Raw genomic sequence first — 23205 nt, 5'->3', positions numbered from 1 at the left:
CTTATACGATGGAATTCAGGCTACTAGCACCAGTCAGGAACTGCCCCCTCACCCCCCGCCCCACCCCCACACTGATACCAAAAGAAAATACAATGGTGCTTGAGGTTCCACCTCAATTCTGGGGAAGGATATGATTCAAATGTTAAAAATTTACTGTCTGGACAGATCAAGTGGGGCCCTCCTGTACAGTCCTGATAAAGCCCTCAAGGTCATCTGTATCTGCTGTGTGTTGCAACCGTGGTAGAGGAGGAAAAAGAAAAGAGGCAGGAGAAATGACTGAGGCTAGGAGGTATAAGTGTTTGATGTGATTTAAAAGTAGCACTTGAGCCTCTGCAGTAATGGTCTTCATAGAAATTATTGTTTTCATAGAAATTTACGGCACAAAAAGAGGCCATTCGGTCCATCGTATCTTGTAGTCCTCTTCATCCTACGCCAGCCCCTATTCCAACATGTTGCATGTAATGCCCCAGCTTGACTTCCATCCTTACATGTTTGTCCTCAACATTAAAATTCATATGTCCTTTTGCCCAAAAAAATCTGCATAACACATTCCACAATTTCCCTGCTGCAGAGGTATGTCCCTTCTTCAGTTCCCTCTTCTGTAATCGTAAAAAGTGGGCAGCTGAGAGGTACAGATGGTTCATCTTTCTGAGAGGTTAAGTCCTCAACTGTCTCTCTTCCTACCATGTCCCAGCTGTTAGATGTCCCTTGCAGATGATTAGGGATCTATGTGCCACTAAGGAGCATGACGCCTGCCATCAAAGTACACTCAATCCAACCCTTTCGCCTCGCGGCAGAAGCAACATTGGTGAGCAAAACTGCAACTGCTCTCTGTCCTCTAAGGGGCCCCCCTCAGATTCCCCTGGAATTGCCTCTTGATTCATCATGCACTACAGGCTCCTGAAACCCTCTCACATAAGTACACAGATGTCAGACCATCATTGTTGCGTATTCTCTGCCATTCCATGAAGGGAGCTATTCTCAAAGTAGCATATGAAGGGCTTCTGTTGATTAATTAGATCTGCTCTGTGTGCAGCCATGGAAAGAAGGAGTCTGGGTTCCACAGCTGACTGTCTGTCGCTAACCCTCCATTCCTCTTTCGCTTGTCGGTTGCCACCTCTACTTGCACCTCCTCACTGGTACACTGTATTTAACCAGCTGTTCCCTCCAGACTCCCCTTATTTGATTCCTCTGATGTGGATCTACTTGTACTCGTGCTTGTGAGGCCTGGAGGACTTGATGGGAGCTGATATGATGGGCCTGCTGCTTGCTCCTCCCTAGTGGCAGCAGCACCCTCTCAGGAGCCCTCTAAGGTGTCAGCTTTGCTCAGCGCCCATGTTTTTTACAACCACCAGGGGAATTATTCTGTTTAATAAATCTGGGAAAATTCCTCTCTGACCCATCCAGGCGATCGACACTAGTTCAGGAGATCACCCTGGCTGTATTCTATTCCCTGCAGTATATCTGCGCCGTCCAACAAAAGGTCATCCAGTCTAATCCCAATTACCAGCTATAGGTCTGTAACCCTGCAGGTTACTGCACTTTACGTACCCATCCAACCATCTCTTAAATGTGGTGAGGGTTTATGCATCCATCACTCTTCCAGGCAGCGAGTTCCAGATCCCCACAACCTTCTGCGTAAAGAAGCCCCCCCTCAAATCCCCTCTAAACCTTCCACCAGCCACCTTAAAACTATGCCCCCTCGTAATAGACTCCTCCACCAATGGAAATAGATACTTACTATCCATATGTCCAGGTCCCTCAATATTTTGTACACCTCGATAGGTCTCCTCTCAACCTTCTCTGATCCAATGAAAACAAACCCAGCCTATCCAATCTGTCTTCATATCTAAGATTCTCCATTCCGGGCAGCATCCTAGTAAATCTCCTCTGCACCCTTTCTAGTGCAATCACGTCCTTCCTATAATACGGCGACCAGAACTGCACGCAGTACTCCAGTTGTGGCCGAACCAAAGCATTATACAATTTAAGCACAACCTCCCTGCTCTTATATTCTATGCCTCGGCCAATAAAGGCAAGCATTCCGTATGCCTTCTTAACCACCTTATCCACCTGGTCTGCTACTTTCAGGGATCTGTAGACAAGCACTCCAAGGACCCTTTGTTCATTAAGTGGCCTACTGCTTAATGTGTATACTCTTTCCTTATTAGCCCTCCCAAAGTGCCCTCACACTTCTCTGAATTAAATTCAATTTGTCACTGCTCTGCCCACCTGACCAGTAGATTGATATCCTCCTGCAGCCCATGGCTTTCCTCTTCATTATCAACCACATAGCCAATTTTAGTGTCGTCTGCAAACTTCTTAATCATACTCCCTATATTCAAATCCAAATTGTTGATATATACCACAAAAAGCAAGGGACCCAATACTGAGCCTGCGGAACCCCATTGGAAATATCCTTCCAGTCACAAAAACATCCATCAATCATTACCCTTTGCTTCCTATCTCCAAGCCAATTTTGGATCAAACTTGCCACTTTGTCCTGTATCCCATGGACTTTAGCCTTCATGACTAGTCTACCATATGGGACCTTATCAAAAGCCTTGCTAAAGTCCATATATACTACATTGTACACACTGCCCTCATCGACCCTCTTGGTTCCCTCCTCAAAAAATTCAATCAGGTTAGTCAAACACCATCTTCCCTAAACAAATCCGTGCTGACTGTCCCTAATTAGTGCCTTTCCAAATGCAGATTTATCCCGTCTTTCAGGATTTTTTCCAATAATTTTCTCACCACTGATGTTAGGCTGACAGGCCTGTAATTACTCAGCCTAGCCCTTTTTCCCTTCTTAAACAAGGGTACTACATTAGCAGTCCTCCAATCCTCCGGCACTATGCCCAGATCCAAAGAGGACTGGAAAGTGATGGTCAAGGCCTCTGCTATTTCCTCCTTTACTTCGCTCAACAGCCTGAGATGCATTTCATCCAGGCCTGGGGACTTATCTACTTTCAAAGCTGCTAAACCCCTTAATACTTCTTCTCTTACTATATTTATTTCATCCAGAATATCACACTCCTCCTCGATAGCAGTATCTGCATTACCCCTTTCCTTTGTGAAGACAGATGCAAAGTATTCGTTAAGAACCCTTCCAACATCTTCCGCTTCCACACAAAGATTACCCTCATGGTCTCTAATAGGCCCTACCCTTTCTTTAGTTACCCTCTTACTCTTAATATATTTACAGAACATCTTAGGGTTTTCCTTAATTTTACTGGCCAAGAATTTCTCGTACTCTCTCTTAGCATTCCTAATATCCTTTTTAATTTTGCCTCTTAACTTTCTATTTTCCTTTAAAGATTCTAAATGATTCTAAACAATCCCTTTATGAAATATGCTAGAATTGGTGGGCTTGTGAGTTCAAAACTGTGAACAGGGATACTACTGAACAAAAAATGAAGTGATATTTGTGTTGCATTGGTTTACGTAGTCACAATAATTTTTTCTATTTTGTTATTTCAACCAAGTTGATAAACCAGAGGGTGGAAAATGAGACAGGATTAGCAAAGATTGGTGATATGTTCCGAAGATGCCATCTAACATTATTTGAGCAATTGCACCAAAAATGTAACTTGTACAAAAATGAGTTTATCAGTTCTTCCATCAGTATCAAATAATCCTAGGACTGCTTTCACATTGTATCTTAATATGAAAATTAGAAGAATTACTCTGCCTCACCATTTCGGTGTGATTTGTTTTTCCTTGTGTGTTCAAGCCTATTAGAAGCTTAGTTAAGACCACCCAAAACCAATTCATGTTAGATGCAAGGAGTGAACACCGTCCATCTAGCCTGGATTCATCTCTCAGTAATGAAGGGACAATGTGTTACCCACTGGTTCCTCACCCTTGCTAATGTACTGAGTCACATTGCCCACTACAAGTCCCTATATTGTGAGTACCCAATCCCAGGTAGGCTGTCACTGAAAAGGAGAATAAATTAGAGGGCCGCCCAATCAGCTGCTTTTGTTCACAGAATGTAGTTACATAAGATCACTTGTACAACCTGGGAGCTGGTCACTTGCTGTCCGTGCTGGGAATGGCTTGCGGTGAGAAAGACATAGGAAATACAACATTTAAAAATGAGAGGGGGCAAATTTAAAGATGGGTGTAGAGGATCGCATCATCCCAAATATTTTTCATGGGGACTTACAAACAGGGCTTAAAAAAAAATCACATTTTGAAACAGTTTCAAATGAGATCTGGAACGTGCCTCTGAGAACCACAGTAGATATCTCGGCAAAAATATAAAGGCAGAGTTTATTTTCTAACAATTAACTTGAGATCTTTCTTATTACAAAACACAGGTTACAAGGTTACATTGTTGCAAAGCAGGGAGACATGGGGACATCTTTGCTTTTTGCCCTTGTTTGGAGAAAAAAATCATAAGCTTTCTGTGATGACATTGATCCACACACCTAAACTCTGGCACAGTCGCAGAATTTACAGGTAAACTATGAGATGCCACATGGCTTTGAAAATGCTACAAAAGCTTAACAAATCCTCCCCGATGTAATGTGTAAAGTTCTCAAAGTATGCAAGATTTAACCATTGGGAAATTGAGATATATATCTGGTTAATAATGAACAATTTTGATAGTTTTGTTCACACAATCCCACAAAGAATTGTATTGAAAAAGAAAGAGATACAAAATCCAGGGGAATGCAATGTTGGGAGTGACTTGTAATATATACTGTTCCACCTAGTGGACTACTGTGGTAATGCAGGCTCTGCTGTTTACATTAAAAAAAGGAATAGAGCCATCTTGGAAAGTCAGTTTGTTTGTGATGTTGTAGAGAATATACCATGTTTGGCGACATAGGATCGGGTTCCTGGATACACTAGCTGAAAATTTTGTTGGTGGATGATTCCAGCCAAACAACAGAGAGACTGGAGAGGTCCTTTGTGTTGCAGTACAGCTAAAAATCCAAGGTAAATTACGAGCAAACTTGGCTGAACTGCCAGAGTCCAGATGGCCGTGCCTATGGCAATAATAAGGCATTTGGGTAAATTCCAACGTGACCAAGAGACGTTCAGAACGTATGTGGAGTGGCTAGAAATGCTTTTCAGTGCAAATAGTATCATCGAAGTTCCCGATGATGAAAACAGTAATCTGGTGGTTTCAGAAAGAAAATGGGCTATTTTCTTGACTGAAGCAGGCCCCGAGGTGTATGAAACCCTGAAAAATGTACCCATCAAGCCAAAGGACACATCACTTACCGATATTCTAAGCAAGTTAGAACAGCACTACAATCCTGAGCCCCTGTAAATTATTGAAAGTTATTATTTTGGAATATAAAATCAATTCATTGACTAAAGTATCAGTGAGTACATTGTAGCATTAAAGAAGCTATCTATTCGCTATCATTTCGGAAACATTCAGGACTGAGCATTGCATGACCACTTTGTTTGTGGGATGAAAAATGAAGCGATCAGAAGAAAGTTGTTTACAACCCCTGACTTGACTTTTGATTTACCTTGTCAGACAGCTATGTCAATGGATATGGCCGACCAATATTCCCGAGAATTTCGTACCATTTCCAGTTGTCAGACAACCGAGGTGAATCGCCTGCAGGTTAAAAGTAAAAGGCAGTTGGATCCGAAGACCTCAGCAACTGACAATGGTAACAGAGCATTGAAGTCATGCTATCGGTGCCTGGGACAACACATTGCTCAAAGTTGTCTATATGTGAAGGCAGAGTGTTTCTTCTACAGGAAAACTGGGCATCTTGCAAAGGTATGCTCACTGAAGAGTGAACCAACTTTCAAGGCTATAAGTAGAAATCTCCAGAGACTACATAGCATGGAAGAAAAGCAACAGGACAAAGAGATACACGTCACCAGGAGCACGACGATATCTAACAGTGATTCGAAAAGTATCATCATCTAAGTAGACATTGCAGGAAGCAGGATACCCATGGAAATCGACACTGGCACATCCATGAACATAGTACCGGAATCGCTATATCTCAACAAATTTCATGATTTTCCACTGGAGAAGTCAAAGATAGAGCTACAAGGCTACTCTGGAGAGCAAATTCCTGTGGTAGGACATATCAGCATCAGTAAAATACAAGGATCAATTTCAGAGCTTGCCTCTCTTAGTAGTGGCAGGAGACAAGTCTGCCTTATGAGATAGGAATTGGTTGGGATCACTGAAGCTGGATTGGAATGAGATTTTTTGTGTTGAAACAAGATTTGCATCGAAGGATGATGTCATCAAGAAGTATCCCAAGGTGTTCTGTGAAACAGGCAGTCCGATCCAAGGCTTCAAGGCCGAGTGTCAGGGTACAGAAGGACGCTAGACCAGTTTACTGCAAGCCATGTCCCGCACCACATGCATTCAAGGAGAAAGTTGAGCAAGAACTCAAAAGACTAGAGACTGAGAACATTTTCTCTAAGATAGATCTATGTAATTGGGCTACACCCATTGTTGTTGTACCGAAGTCAGATGGTAAGGTAACGTTGCGTGGTGATTATAAAGTAACCGTAAACCAGGTTCCAGAGGGTAATCTCCCGAATACATTGCCAAATGTAGAAGATTTGTTCACAACGCTGCTAGGTGGTCAGATCTTATCAAAGTTAGATCTTACAAATGCCTACCTACAACTGGAGCTAGATGAGGAGTCCAAGTCATGCTTGACTATAAATACTCATCTAGGCCTATATCAGCTACCATTTGGAGTGTCTTCCGCCCCCGCCATATTTCAAGAGCTGATGAATCAAATTTTGCAAGGTATTGAAGGGGTAGTATGTTGGTTAGATGACATACTAATTTCAGCACCAAAGAAGCAAATCCATAATAACATATTGAATGAAGTCCGCAAATGGCTAGAGAAGCACAGAGTATAAGTGACTGCTCACAAATGTGAGTTATTTCAAAACTCAGTGGAATACTTAAGGCACAGAGTGGACAAAGATGGTTTACATCCAACCAAGGGAAAGCTGGCTGCAATTAGAAATGCACCTATTCCCAAGAATGTCACTGAACTTTGATCATTTTTGGGTCTTTTGAACTATTATGGGAAGTTCCTACCAAATTTGGCAACAGTGTTACATCCAATGAATGAGCTGTTGAAAAAGGCCATTGGAAGTGGTCAGAAGAATGCGATGCAGCATTCAAGGAGTGTAAAAGCCAGTTGGTAGGGAGCACAATGTTAGTTCACTATGATATATATAAAGAGATCAAGCTAGCATGTGACACCTCTGCATATGGAGTTGGGGCAATGATCTCTTATTTACTACATAGTGCGGAGGAGGGACCAATTGCTTTTGCTTCATGCACTCTCAGTGCCGGTGAGCGTAATTATGCGCAAATCAAAAGAGAAGCTTTGGCATTAATTTTTGGGGTCAAGAAGTTCCATAAATACTTGTATAGTCATAAGTTTACCATCGTTATGAACCATAATCCCCTGACAGCAATCCTCCATCCAAAATCCTCAGTTCCAATCTTAGCTGCAGCCTGAATGCAGAGATGGGCTTTGATTTTGTCAGCATATATGTATGACATTGAGGACAGGCGATTAGCTGATCACAGTAATGCTGATGCTATGTCTAGGTTTCCATCCCCATCATATGTTACACCCAATAGGGAAGAAGTGTTCTATTTTTCATACATTGAAGAACGGCCAGTCATAGCTGAAGTGATTGTTAGAGCAACTAAACATGACCCAGTTATGTCAAAGGTGTATGATTACATAGCAAATGACTGGCCAAACCAGGTATCAGAGAAAGATATTCATCCATACTTCATTCATAGGAATGAATTATCAGTGGATAAATATTGTATCATGTAGGGTGGAAGAGTGGTTATCCCAAATAAATTCTGGTCCAAATTATTAGGAGAGCTTCATGACCAACACCTGGGAATGTGCTTGACCAAGAGCTTTGCATGCAGTTATTTATGGTGGCCAGGTCAAGATAAAGATATAGAGTACATCGTTAGTCAGTGTCCAACATGTCAATCGGTAAGCAAGAAACCACCATCAGTACCGTTACAGCCATGGAAATGGCCTCCCAGGTTGTGGCAAAGGTTACATATTGATTTTGCTGAGCTAGAAGGACAGCAATTGTTCATTGTTATTGATAACCATTCTGAATGGTAGAGGTGTTTTCGATGCGGAAAATAACAAGTAAAACGCTAGACAATTTGCGAAGATTATTTTCTTCATATGGCCTCCCAGAAGAAATTGTGTCTGATAATGGGCCACAATTTTGTTCGGAAGAATTTGCACAGTTCACGAGCAGAAACAGTGTTAAACATACCAAGGTTCCACCATACCGCCCTGCTTCAAATTGTGCAGTAGAGCACACAGTACAAATTATAAAACATGCTCTTATCAAAGAAATGTTGGATTGAAATCCAAGAAAACAATAGTTGTCATTGGACCACAAATTGGCTAATTTTCTAATTACATATCATAATACTCGTCATACAACACCAACAGAGTTGTTTCTCAAATGACAGCCACTAACTAGATTCTCGTTGTTCGATCCAAATTTGGCACAGTCAGTAGAAGAGAAACAATTAAGACAGAAAGAGAATCATGAGAGAGGTAAAGTAAGAGAGAGAGTGTGAAATTTAATCAGAAGGTGAGAGTGAATGGTTAAAGTGGCTACCAGGAAGAATGGTGAAGATATGTGGACCTCACACAAATTTGGTCAAGATGTTTGATCATGGAAAGGTTAGGTTTGTTCACATTCATCATATTTTACCTACAGATGTGGAAGGAGTTGAAAGTTGGAATGATTTGATTATTTCTGACTCATCAGATAGTTTTGTTACATGTAAAGTACCAATAGCAAATCCTACAGCAGATGTACTAGAAACAAGTCCACGAGAAAGTCAAAATTTAAGTCTGAGTCTGGGTGAGGCAGATAAACAGTCTGCAGTTGAAGAGAGTTCAAATGTAGATCAAGGGCATCCCTTGGAGACAAATTCTCCTCAGGCTCAGCCTAGAATGAGTAATTTCGACACCATGTTTGGAAAGTTCTGTTCAAAAGCGAAGGTAGCCTCTTCGAAACAGAAAACCAGTGGTTAAGTTTGATTTGTAAATATAACAAAATAAATCCATGGGCTAGACTTTTCCGAAAGCCCCTAAACGCCCGATTGTCACCCAGAAAAACTGCTAACGATCTGCAACTAACGCTGGCGAAACTTTCCATAATTAAGGTAAAAAATATGTCCCAGCGAGAAAATGGATCTTGCATCAATATTCCCGGCGCTTTCAGGCGAAACTAGGTGAAACTGGCAGTCTTACCAGAATGGACTGTAAGTACTAAAATTTAGTCCAAGGCTGCAGTTGGGCCTAAGGAGAGGGAAAAACTCAAAAAAAATGTTTTCAGTTAAACAAAAAATAAAAAGTTATAAAACATTCTCAAGACACTTTTCAAGGTAATCGCCGTTTTAGAATTTAAAAAATAATTTAGAAAAACCTTTAACTTACCTTTCTTTGCAGGGTACTCACCTACTGCCCTGTTCCAGCAGCTTTTCGTGGTCGGTTTCCTCGGCAGTGTGTCTCTACTGAGGCAAAACTTAGATTCTGGCAGTTTTCTCGGCGGTGCACACGGGGGGTCACTACCCGGCAGTCTTTTCAAAATGTGGACGGAACTCTTTAAAAAATAAAGAGGAAAAATTCGCCGGGCAGTTTTCATTACAAAACAGCTTACCGCCGAGAAAACCGCCGAAAATAAAGATGAAAGTCTAGCCCCATATCTTTTGTTATGTATAACCATGCAAGTCATGTATGATGACGTCGTTGAGGAGGGAGAAGTGTAATATGGTAATGCAACCTCTGCTGTTAACAATAAAAAAGGAATGGAGCCATCTTGTAAAGTTTGTGGGCTAGACTTTCCACCTCACATGGCCCATATATTGCCCATATATCACCCAAAACGGACGTCTATCGCCCATTTTGAGCAAAAAAAGGCAACTCAGGCCTCAACATCGCCGGAAAATTAAGCCCCCAAGTTTCGGCTCACTTTGCCGAGCAGATCGCCGAGCTGATCGCCTGCACATCGCCGATTTGAACTTCCGGCACATCGTCGTCACATCGCCGGGCTGATCGCTCGCCGAGAACATCGCTGTATAATAGTTGCTTTTCCCGGGCTTTCCTGACCGAACTGGGCACTACGGACGCCATTTTTAATTTTGGAGGAAGGGAGGAAGCAGCTAAAAAAATCGAGCTAAGATATTTGTGAGTTATTTAAGGGTCTTTTACAGATAGATCCACTCAGATTTATACTTATAGTTCATTGTACTAATCATAGCTTAGTAGCTTAGGCATTTCTTTTTACTGAAAAGTGCATTTATAGCAAGTGAAAATAATTATTGATAGTGATGAGGCCTATGCTTTCTGCATTACTCGTAACTGCTCACACACTGGTTTCTGAAAGGATCAATCGAAGAGGTGGCAGAGTAATGCATAGACAGAGACAGAGGAGACAGAGCAGACAAGTGTACAGCCGACAAAAGTACAAAGAAACGCAATCTTTCCTCAACTTGTCTGAAAACACGTGTCTTAGGAGGCTGTGCTTCCGGAAGGAGGTCATCGATGAGATTTGTCATCTCACCAAGAGGGATCTGCAGCCTTCCAGCACCATCAGAACCGCACTGCCCGTTGAGGTGAAGGTTACTGCGGCACTATCCTTCTACGCATCGGGATCCTTTCAGGCTTCAGCTGGCGACATCTGTCGTATCTCTCAGCACGCCATACACTGATCCATTCGACAGGTGACTGAAGCCTTTTACGCTCGCAGGATGGACTTTATAAGCTTCCCTATGACCAGGGAGGCACAAACTGGGAGGGCTTTGGGTTTCTCGAGAATAGCAAACTTCCCCAAGGTGCAGGGAGCAATAGACTGCACGCACATTGCCCTGAAAGCCCCTTTACAGAACGCGGAGGTGTTTCATAACAGAAAGGGATTCCACTCCCTGAATGTGCAGCTTGTTGTCGACCACAACCAAATAATCATGACAGTAAATGCTAAATTTCCAGGCAGCATCTATGATGCGCACATCCTACGTGAGAGTGCCATCCCTGACTTGTTTGTCAATTAGCCAGAAGGCCACAGTTGCATGCTGGGGGATAAAGGATATGGCCTTGCCAGCTATCTGATGACCCCACTGCGTAATCCCGTCACTGAAGCAGAGAAACGTTACAATGAAAGCCACATAGCGCATGCAACATCGTCGAAAAGACAATTGGAATCCTAAAGCAGCGCTTCAGATGCCTGGACTACTCTGGTAGCAGCCTACAGTACCACCCTGACCTGGTCGCTGAGTTTATTGCATGCTGCATAACCTAGCTCTAAGGAGACGACAACTAATGCCAGATGGGGCTGCAGGTCTACCTCCAGAAGGACGGGAGATGCAAGAGCCAGCCGGCGAGGAGCAAGAGGATGAGGAGGCAGAAGAGGAGGCTGGTGAGGACCTCGTGGAGGCCGATCAGCCTGGCAATCTAGCTATGGTCCCACCCACCCCCGCACCCCCCAGAAGACCAGTACCTCGCGGCAGTTATGCGGCTGCTAAGCTGTTGCATTAGCAGCTCATTTATTAATGCTTTGCATGAACTTACATTGGGGATAGTCACATTTACATTTACAGTTACGGTTGAACAAAAGTTGCATTTGCGTTGAGTTACTTTTTTGCCTTGCCTGCACTGGCCTGGCCTTTGTTGTACAACATTTGCATTAATGCTTAACTTAAGTAAATTTATGTTATTATAAGAGAATGCACAACAAATGCAGAACAATTGTTCAAATGTTACATTTTAAAAAAATGCTTAACTTAACTATAAGAGAATGCACAACAATTGTTAAATTCAGTAAAAAAAATTATTTCAAACAATGAATTTTTAATTTTTTTTATCAACACCCTCTCCCCCCCCCCCACGCCCCACCCAACCCCCCCCCCCCACCCCACACACCACCACCGCCCCCTCCCCCGCAAACATCTATGAACGCACATGAACTATAAAAAATGTAACATTAACATTGCAAAAACAACCCGCCTCTGCGGCCACGTTTCCCTCCAGGTCCTTTACCACCCTGTGTTTTCACACCACCCGCCCGTTTTGGTCCCCGCAGACCGAAACAACGCTGGCGTACAGCGGGCGATAGCAAGACTTCCTGCCATGGTGGAGGTGTTGGAGTGGAAGATGAATCTGGCTGTTCGTCTTCCGAGTCAAGAGGAAGTGTATCCTCAGAACTCGCTTGAGTGCTCGGGGTTGTACTGAGACCCAACATGACACCTTGGGGTGCAGTGCCGTGTCCAGCCAGCAGTGCATGTCGAAGGGCATTGGTTGCGGTAGTCTGCTCTGCATCCCCTCCAGGGTCTGTTGTGCTAACTCCACTTGCATCGCAGACACCTCGGAAAAGTTAGACGAGAACTGATTGAACCCCTGGAGAAGTTTGTGACCTATCACGACGGTCTCCGAGCACAGGGAGATCAAGCCCTCCATCTGACCGTCTGAGGTAGGCGATTGCTGACCTCACTGACCCGGCCTCCGTGGGGTTGGCGTGCGAAATATGATGCGCCTTGGTGTTGCCGGCTGCACACCGCTTGGTCCCGGTGCCTCTTCTGTCTCCAGTGAGATAACCGCAGGTTCATCCCACTTCCCTCCACAGCTGTCTGCAGCTGCTGCTGGTGCTCCTCCTCCTCCTCTTCCTCCATGAACTCAGTGGTGTTGATAATGTTATCCAGCTAGTCCTCCTGCTCTTCAGCAGGTGCTGGTGCAGGTGCTGGTTGCACCTCGACCAGCCTCTCAGGATGACCTTAAAAACACATATGACCTTATTACAGAGCTTATTAGAACATAACGGTGCACATTAACGAGAGACGTTACATGTCAATACATTTCACTACCCCAGAAAGCTGTAGCGGCTGCATCTCTTGCATCCCCTGCTTCTTATGCACAAAAGCTGCATGCATGACATGACATGACATCATTCGTATATTGCATGTTGCATTATAATTAAAGGACATTACATTACTCACGAGACACATAGCTGGGCTCCACCAGACCACGGGTGGTGTCCGAACGTGTTTCGTGGCCCACGAGCGCGGTTGCACGCTCCTCCAGGTCCGTCAGCGGCTGAAGCTGAGCAGAGCCCCCCGCCCACCTGGTGCGCCTCTGCTCAGCCCTATTGATTGATATCTTCTTCTGCAAATGAGAAAAGAGCATAGCATAAGCTAATTGACTAGGTAATATCATGTAGTCACAACAGTTTAAAATGTTACGTGCTACATCGTGACACATAAACATCTCTCTATACTGCAGCAGCCAGAGTAAAGCTCCCTCCACACTCCCAGGGCAGCTGCAGCATGGGGTTACATACAGAGTAAAGCTCCCTCCACACTCCCAGGGCAGCTGCAGCATGGGGTTACATACAGAGTAAAGTTTCCTCTACACTGTCCCATCAAACACTCCCAGGGCAGCTGCAGCATGAGGTTACATACAGAGTAAAACTCCCTCCGCACTGTCCCATACATAGTCCCAGGTTCAGAGCCCTGTCTGGATCTAAACATGTCGTTAATGTAAAACATTTATGAATAAACAAATTAAATTCAATACAGGAGATTGATTATTATAATTAAAATTTGCATCAGTGCAATATAAAATGCAACTTACTCTTGCTGCAGCAACCAAGCTGTTCCAATGTTTACGGCACTGATCCAACCCCCTCACCTCATGGGATGTGGAGGACACCACTGCGGCGATCTCCACCCAAATTTTTCTATAAACTCGGGGTGGAGGGTTTCCCGTGCGCACCCAGAGTCAGTTCAGCCCACAGGGAATGGACCTCGTTGACTAGGGCTTCATTGGCCTCGTCACTAAAGAGCTTTGCCCTCTTTCTCTCCCCCTCAGCATCATATTGCAAATCCGACATTCTTAAAACATTTTTTGAAATGTTGCAAAGTGTTTACAAAAAAAATTTAAATATTGCAAAGTGTTTACAATTAAAGCAATTATTTAAACTCTTTTACAATTAAATCACTTATTTAAACTCTTTCTCTGTCACTGCCTTCCTCCTCTCTCTCTATCCTCTCTTTCTCTCTCTCTCTCTCTCCACCCCTCCCTGTGCCTTCTGCGCATGTGTGGATGACCACTGACCTCCCGAAACGCGGGAAAACCAGTCAAGTTAAAAAAAAATTGCATGCGCAGTAGACCGTTGCTAGGGAAGCTTTGGTCTTCCACATCACTGGCCGTTCAATGAGCGAACATCACATCACCGACCTTTTGCATTGCCCATTTCACACCGCTGGCCTATTGCTGAGTGGAAAATCAATAGCCAAAAAATGGGCTATGTCCCAGCGATCAGTAAGGCTGAGACATCGTACATCGCTGGTCCAGCACCCATTTTTTGGGCAATAGCCAGCAAAGTGGAAAGTCTAGCCCTGTGTGCTTGTGATGTCACAGAGAATATACCACATGACTAGTTCTAAATACATCTAGAATTATGTTGATAAAAGGCTTTGTAATGATCTTATGCTTAGAATGAGTGGCTGCACTCTTGTTAATTCATTAATGAAGAATGAATGATGTACATACTCCAATTTAGACATAATTATTTTAAATCTTGGCCATTGTTGCTATATTAATTCATATGATAATTCTGTCCAGACAATAATTGTCAGAATATTAGAAGGACGATTATAAATAAAAAAATATTGCATTGAGCTTTTAGAAACATAGAAACATAGAAATTTACAGCACAGAAGGAGGCCATTTCGGCCCATCGTGTCCGCGCCGGATGACAAAGAGCCACATGGCCCTCGGTTAGCAGCCCTGAAGATTACATATAAACCTATGAACAATGTACAATGGTGGACAGGTAAAGAGCATCCGGCCCAACCAGTCCGACCGCACACAACTGCGGCATCCCATAGATCGCAACATTTTACACTCCACCCCACACGGAGCCACGCGATCTCTTGGGAGAGGCAAGAATCCAGATAAAAACCCAGGCCAATTGTGGAAATAAATCTGGGAAAATTCCTCTCCAACCCATCCAGGCAATCGAAACTACTCCACTACTCCAGAAGATTACTCTGGCTGTATTAGATTCACTGAAGTCCTTACCATCGTATTCTGCGCCAGCCAACAAGAGGTTATCCAATCTAATCCCACTTACCAGCTCTATGTCTGTAACCCTGCAGGTTATGGCGCCTCAAGTGTCCATCTAAGCACTTTTTAAATGTGGTGAAGGTTTCTGCCTCTACCACCTTTCCAGGCAGAATTCCAGATCCTTACAACCCTCTGCGTGAAGAAGCTTCCTCTCAAATCCCCGCTAAATCTTCCACCAACCACCTTAAATCTAGGCCCCCTCGTAATTGACTCTTCCACCAAGGGAATTAGGCCCTTGCTTTCCACTATATCCAGGCCCCTTAAAATTTTATACACCTCAATGAAGTCTCCACTCAGCCTCCTCTGTTCCAGTGAGAACAAACCCAGCCTATCCAATCTTATAGCTAAGGTTCTCCACTCCAGGCAGCATCCTCGTAAATCTCCTCTGCACCCTCTCCAGTCCAATCACGTCCTTTCTATAATACGGCAACCAGAACTGCACGCAGTATTCTAGCTGTGGTCTAACCAGTGTATTATACAATTTAAGCATAACCTCCCTGCTCTTGTATTCTATGCTTCGGCTAATAAAGGCAAGCATTCTGTATGCCTTCTTAACCACCTTATCCACCTGGCCTGCTACTTTTAGGGATCTGTGGACAAGCACTCCAATGTCCCTTTGTTCATCTATACTATTAAGTGGCCTACCGCTTAATGTGTATACCCTTTCCTTATTAGCCCTTCTAAAGTGCATTACCTCACACTTCTCCTAATTAAATTCTATTTGCCACTGCTCTGCCCACTCGACCAGTAGATTGATATCCTCCTGCAGCCCATGACTTTCCTCTTCAGTATCAACCACAAAGCCAATTTTAGTGTCATCTGCAAACCTCTTAATCATATCCCCTATATTCAAATCTAGATCATTAATGTATGCCACAAAAAGCAAAGGACCCAGGACTGAGTCCTGCGGAACCCCATTGGAAACATCCTTCAAGTCACAAAACCATCCAACAACCATTACCCTTTGCTTCTGACCTCTAAACCAATGTTGGATCCAGCTTGCCACTTTGCCCTGGATCCCATGGGCTTTTTACCTTCTTAACCAGTCTGCCATGTGGGGCCTTATCAAAAGCTTTGCTAAAGTCCATATACACTACATCATAAGCACTACCCTCATCGACCCTCCTGGTTACCTCCTCGAAAAATTCAATTAGGTTAGTTAAACATGATCTTCCCTTAACAAATCTGTGCTGACTGACCCTGATTAATCCTTGCCTTTCTAAATTTAGATTCATCCTGTCCTTCAGGATTTTTTCCAAAAATTTTCCCACCACTGAGGTTAGTCTGACAGGCCTGTAATTACTTGGCGTATCCCTTTCTCCCTTCTTAAACAAGGGTACTACATTAGCAGTCCTCCAGTCCTCCAGTCCTCCAGCACCAGGCTCAAATCCAAAGAGGACTGCAAAATGATGGTCAAGGCCTCTGCTATTTACTCTTTTAATTCGCTCAATAGCCTGGGATGCATTTCATCCGGGCCTGGGGACATCCACTTTCAAAGCCACTATACTCTTTAATATCTCCTCTCTCACTTTGTTTATTTCATCCAGAATTTCACACTCCTCCTCGATAGCATTATCTGCATTGCCCCTTTCCTTTGTGAAACCAGACGCAAAGTATTCATTAAGAACCAAACATCTTCTGCCTCCACACACAGATTACCCTCTTGGTTTCTAATAGGCACTACACTTTCTTTAGTTATCCTCTTGCTCTTAATATATTTATAGAACATCTTTGGGTTTTTCTTAATTTTACTGGCCAATTTTATTGTCATCCGCAAACTTCTTAATCATAACCAAGTCCGAGGCACCACGAATGGTTCAGCTGCACAGCGGGGCAGGGACAAAAAATAAAAGAGTTGTAGTTGTAGGGGATTCAATCCTGTACTATGTGGGAACTCAGGGATGCGTCCGGTGTCCCTGATGACTACATGTGCGGGAAGGGTATCCGCTTGCAGTTCCTGACAGACCGCAATGCGGCACTGGAGCTGCGGGTGGATTCAGTCTGGAGCATGCATGATGCAAGCATGCACGAAGCTGAGAATGACGTGAATAGCACGTTTAGTGAGTTGGTCTCACCGCCTTTAAAGGGTACACAGCCAGATAGTAAATGGTGACCAACAGGAAGAGCTGTGCAAGGAAGGTAGTGCAGGGGTCCCCTGCGGTCATCCCCCTGCAAAACAGATACACTGCTTTGGGCACTGTTGAGGGGGATGACTCATCAGGGGAGGGCAGCAGCAGCCAAGTTCATGGCACTGTGGGTGGCTCTGCTGCACAGGAGGGCAGGAAAAAGATTGGGAGAGCTATAGTGATAGGGGATTCTATTGTAAGGGGAATAGATAGGGGTTTCTGCTGCCGCAACCGAGACTCCAGGATGGTATGTTGCCTCCCTGGTGCAAGGGTCAAGGATGTCTCGGAGCAGGTGCAGGACATTCTGAAAAGGGAGGGTGAACAGCCAGTTGTCGTGGTGCACATAGGTACCAACGATATAGGTAAAAAACGGGATGAGGTCCTACGAGACGAATTTAGGGAGCTAGGAGTTAAATTAAAAAGTAGGACCTCAAAAGTAGTAATCTCAGGATTGCTACCAGTGCCACGTGCTAGTCAGAGTAGGAATCACAGGATAGCTCAGATGAATATGTGGCTTGAGCAGAGGTGCAGAAGGGAGGGATTCAAATTCCTGGGGCATTGGAACCGGTTCTGGGGGAGGTGGGACCAGTACAAACCGGACAGTCTGCACCTGGGTAGGACCGGAACCAATGTCCTAGGTGGAGTGTTTGCTCGTGCTGCTTGGGAAGAGTTAAACTAATATGCCAGGGGGATGGGAACCTATGCAGGTAGACAGAGGGAAATAAAATGGAGACAGAAGCAAAAGATAGAAAGGAGAATAGTAAAAGTGGAGGGCAGAGAAACTCAAGGAAAAAAACATAAAGGGCCACTTTACAGCAGATTTCTAAAGGGTCAAACTGTGTTAAAAAGACAAGCCTTAAGGCTCTGTGCCTCAATGCGAGGAGTATTCAGAATAACGTGGATGAATTAACTGCGCAGAAAGCAGTTAACGGATACGATGTGATTGGCATCACAGAAACATGGCTCCAGGGTGACCAAGGCTGTGAACTCAACATCCAAGGGTATTCAACATTTAGGAAGGATAGACAGAAAGGAAAAGGAGGCGGGGTGGCGTTGCTGGTTAAAGAGGAAATTAATACAATTGTAAGGAAGGACATTAGCTTGGATGATGTGGAATCGGTATGGGTGGAGCTACGGAATACAAAAGGGCAGAAAACGCTAGTGGGAGTTGTGTACAGGCCACCAAATAGTAGTAGTGAGGTTGGAAACAGCACCAAGCAAGAAATAAGGGATGTGTGCAATAAAGGTACAGCAGTAATCATGGGCGACTTTAATCTACATATTGATTGGGCTAACCTAACTGGTAGCAATGCGGTGGAGGAGGATTTCCTGGAGTGTATTTAGGATGGTTTTCTAGACCAATATGTCGAGGAACCAACCAGAGAGCTGGCCATCCTAGACTGGGTGATGTGTAATGAGAAGGGACTAATTAGCAATCTTGCTGTGCGAGGCCCCTTGGGGAAGAGTGACCATAACATGGTAGAATTCTTTATTAAGATGGAGAGTGACAAAGTTAATTCAGAAACTAGGGTCCTGAATTTAAGGAAAGGTAACTTTGATGGTATGAGGTGCGAATTGGCTAGAATAGACTGGCAAATGATACTTAAAGGGTTGACAGTGGATAGGCAATGGCAAACCTTTAAAGATCACATGGATGAACTTCAACAATTGTACATCCCTGTCTGGAGTAAAAATAAAACGGGGAAGGTAGCTCAACCGTGGCTAACAAGGGAAATTAAGGATCGTGTTAAATCCAAGGAAGAGACATACAAATTAGCTAGAAAAAGCAGCAAACCGGAGGACTGGGAGGAATTTAGAATTCAGCAGAGGAGGACAAAGGGTTTAATTAAGAGGGGAAAATAGAGTACGAGAGGAAGCTTGCCGGAAACATAAGAACTGACTGCAAAAGCTTCTATAGATATGTGAAGAGAAAAAGATTAGTGAAGACAAATGTGGGTCCCTTGCAGTCGGATTCGGGTGAATTTTTAATGGGGAACAAAGAAATGGCAGACCAGTTGAACAAGTACTTCGGTTCTGTCTTCACAAAGGAAGACACAAATAACCTTCTGAAGATACTAGGGGACCGAGGGTCTAGTGAGAAGGAAGAACTGAAGGATATCCTTATTAGGCGGGAAATTGTATTCGGGAAATTGACGGGATTGATGGCCAATAAATCCCCGGGGCCTGATGGTCTGCATCCCAGAGTACTTAAGGAGTTGGCCCTAGAAATAGTGGATGCACACGTGATAATTTTCCAGCAGTCTATCGACTCTGGATCAGTTCCTATGGACTGGAGGGTTGCTAATGTAACACCACTTTTTAAAAAAGGAGGGAGAGAGAAAACGGGTAATTATAGACCGGTTAGCCTGACATCGGGTAGTGGGGAAAATGTTGGAAGCAATCATTAAGGATGAAATAACAGCGCAGTTGGAAAGCAGTGTTGGATTGGTGGATAGGACTGGTTGACAGACAGGAAGCAGAGAGACGGGATAAACGGGTCCTTTTCAGAATGGCAGGCAGTGACTAGTGGAGTGCCACAGGGCTCATTGTTGAGACCCCAGCTCTTTACAATATATATTGATGATTTAGATGATGGAATTGAGTGTAATATCTCCAAGTTTTCAGATGACACTAAACTGGGTGGCGGTGTGAGCTGTGAGAAGGACGCTAAGAGGCTGTAGGGTGACTTGGACAGGTTAGGTGAGTGGGCTAATACATGGCAGATGCAGTATAATGTGGATAAATGTGAGGTTATCCACTTTGGGGGCAAAAACACAAAGGCAGAATATTATTTGAATGGTGGCAGATTAGGAAAAGGGGAGGTGCAACGAGACCTGGGTGTCATGGTTCATCAGTCACTGAAAGTGGGCATGCAGGTACAGCAGTTGGTGAAGAAGGCAAATGGTATGTTGGCCTTCATAGCTAGAGGATTTGAGTATAGGAGCAAGAGGTCTTACTGCAGTTGTACAGGGCCTTAGTGAGGCCTCACCTGGAATATTGTGTTCAGTTTTGGTCTCCTAATCTGAGGAAGGACGTTCTTGCTATTGAGGGAGTGCAGCGAAGGTTCACCAGACTGATTCCAGGGATGGCTGGACTGACATATGAGGAGAGACTGGATCAACTGGGCCTTTATTCACTGGAGTTTAGAAGGATGAGAGGGGATCTCATAGAAACGTATAAGATTCTGACGGGACTGGTCAGGTTAGATGCGGGAAGAATGTTCCCGATGTTGGAGAAGTCCAGGACCAGGTGACATAGTCTTAGGATAAGGGGTATGCCATTGAGGACTGAGATGAGTAGAAACTTCTTCACTCAGAGAGTTGTTAACCTGTGGAATTCCCTGCCGCAGAGAGTTGTTGATGCCAGTTCATTGGATATATTCAATAGGGAGTTAGATATGGCCCTTACGGCTAAGGGGATCAAGGGGTATGGAGAGAAAGCAGGAAAGGGGTACTGAGGGAATGATCAGCCATGATCTTATTGAATGGCGGTGCAGGCTCGAAGGGCCGAATGGCTTACTCCTGCACCTATTTTCTATGTTTCTCTGTTTCAATAGTTAGGGGAATAGAGAGGCATTTCAGTATGCAAGTTTGGGCATCTGGGCCCTGCGTCAGGGAGCGCAGCGCTCAGGGAGCTGTACACTTTTCGTGGCGCAAGGATGGGAAACTCACAAACTTAAGTGCCGGGCCGTGTGTCCTCCGAGAGAGGACTGGGGATGGGGGGGAGGGGGCGGGAGCGCAGGGGTGTGGGGAGGGCGTGGGGTATGGTGGGGTACCTTAAAAAATACCACAAAAATATTTCCACTGCATTGGCCATGCCACCACGACACAAATCGCTAAAAAAATTAAAAGAACAAGCATTCGCACTTATCTTTGTAGTACTTTATCTTGCTCTGCGCCGCTGGCTATGCTGGACCGTTCTGATTTCCCAGGCGGTCATTGCGGGCACACTTCCGGGTGGACGGATCGGGCAAGAGTCAAAACTCCTGTTGGTGTCACAATCAGATGTACTGCACACCCGGCGCAGCTCTTCCCAGCGGTGCTGTGCAGTGTCGCCGAAAAACCCGACGGAGGATCATGATGGGGCACAGGAGACCTCACCGCCTCCTTTCACGCTGCTCCGAGGCAAAACCCAGAGGGTAAACGACCGTAAAATCCAGCCCTATGATTCTATGATTGTGTGCAAGTTTCTCCTGCATGAACATTGTGTAATGTATGTACATAAGGTCTGCCCACCACCAGAGAGCACTACTGTCAGAGGTCCTGGAGTCATAGGTACACTTTTGCTGGGCCCGGTATATAACCTGAACTTCACCTTTGTATCTTCACTTCCGGAAGCCATTAAAGACTGACCTAGTTACACCTGGTCACTGGTTCACAGTACGGAGCTCATTGTATCATTTCATACACCACAACTGGCGACGAGGCAAATACGAACCCACGCAAAAGTATGGCGAGCACAGCACGATCGAGTACTGTTGGAATTCTCGAGTGATTCAATGAGGGAGAGGATTGGGGAGATTTCTCAGATCGTCTTGTTCAGTATTTCATGGCAAATGACCTAAACAAAGACGAGGATGCAGAGAAGCGCAGGGCAGTTCTTCTCACCATCTGTGGCCCCACGATCTATGCACTCATCAAGAATCTGCTCCCACCCACTCTTCCTACAGAAAGGGATTACAAAAAACTGTCTGCTCTAGTTCAGGAACACCTTAAACCCATGGAAGGAATCCTCATATCTAGATATCACTTCTATACGCACGTTCGTCCAGAAGGTCAGGATGTAGCAGCATTTGTTGCTGACCTGAGACGTCTTGCAGGGCCTTGCAAATTTGGGCCTGCGTTGGAAGACGTGCTGCATGACGTTTTCGTGATCGGGATCAACCACGAGGCGATCTTAAGTAAACTGCTGGCTGCGCAGACGCCAGACCTCAGCAAGCTCATCACCATCGCCCAGGCTTGTATGTCCACGCAGAAAAACACGAAGCAGATATCGCGACAAAACAGGAACTCCACGGCAAGTACTGTGTATAAAATTGTATCGACGGCCGGCAGAGCTGCACATGGCAGGGCCTACTCGACTGCATCTGCAAGGCCGTGAGCGGCTCAAAGTTCGCCACCGAGGGCCTACTCAAATGCGTATGCGAGAACGGGAGCCGCTCAAAGCCCAGTGCAAATTCGAGCTCAACGTGTTGGCGTTGTGGGGGCAATCACTGACCCCAACAGTGCGCTTCAGGCAGTGTGCATGCAGAGGGTGTGCGAAGACGGGGCATCTTCAGTGGACGTGTCCACAGCAGAGCAAGCGAGCTGCGACACACCACGTGGATGATGAGCAACCCAGTGCGGATCTGGTGATGCAGCCCGAGGCATTTGAGAGCTCCGAGGAGGAAGTGTATAGTGTATGTGCTTTCCTAACAAAGAGCCAACCAATAATGATGGAGGTAAAATTAAACGGCGTGCCGGTATCCATGGAAAAAGACACGGGTGCGAGTCAATCGATAATGAGCCAGAGGACTTTCGAAAAGCTGTGGGAGACCAAGGCAGAGAGACCCAAGCTGAGTCCAATAAATGCGAAGTTGCGTACCTACACCAAAGAGCTCATACCAGTGATCGGTAGTGCAGCAGTAAGAGTGTCGTACGAGGGAGCGGTTCATGATCTACCGTTATGGATTATCCCGGGCAACGGCCCATCGTTATTCGGCAGGAGTTGGCTCGAGAAAATAAAATGGAAATGGTACAATATCAAAGCTTTGTCATCAGCGGATGATGATTTGTGTGCTCAAGTGCTGAGCAAATTTCCCTCACTCTTTGAATCGGGAATTGGCAGCTTCAAGGGAGCCAAGGTGCAGATTCACCTCGGTCCAGATGCAAGGCCCATCCATCACAAATCCAGGGCGATCCTGCACATGATGAGAGAAAAGGTCGAGCTCGAAT

This window comes from Pristiophorus japonicus, chromosome 1, assembly GCF_044704955.1.
Source record: "Pristiophorus japonicus isolate sPriJap1 chromosome 1, sPriJap1.hap1, whole genome shotgun sequence".
NCBI lineage: Eukaryota > Metazoa > Chordata > Chondrichthyes > Pristiophoridae > Pristiophorus > Pristiophorus japonicus.
This window is presented reverse-complemented; position numbering follows the sequence as displayed.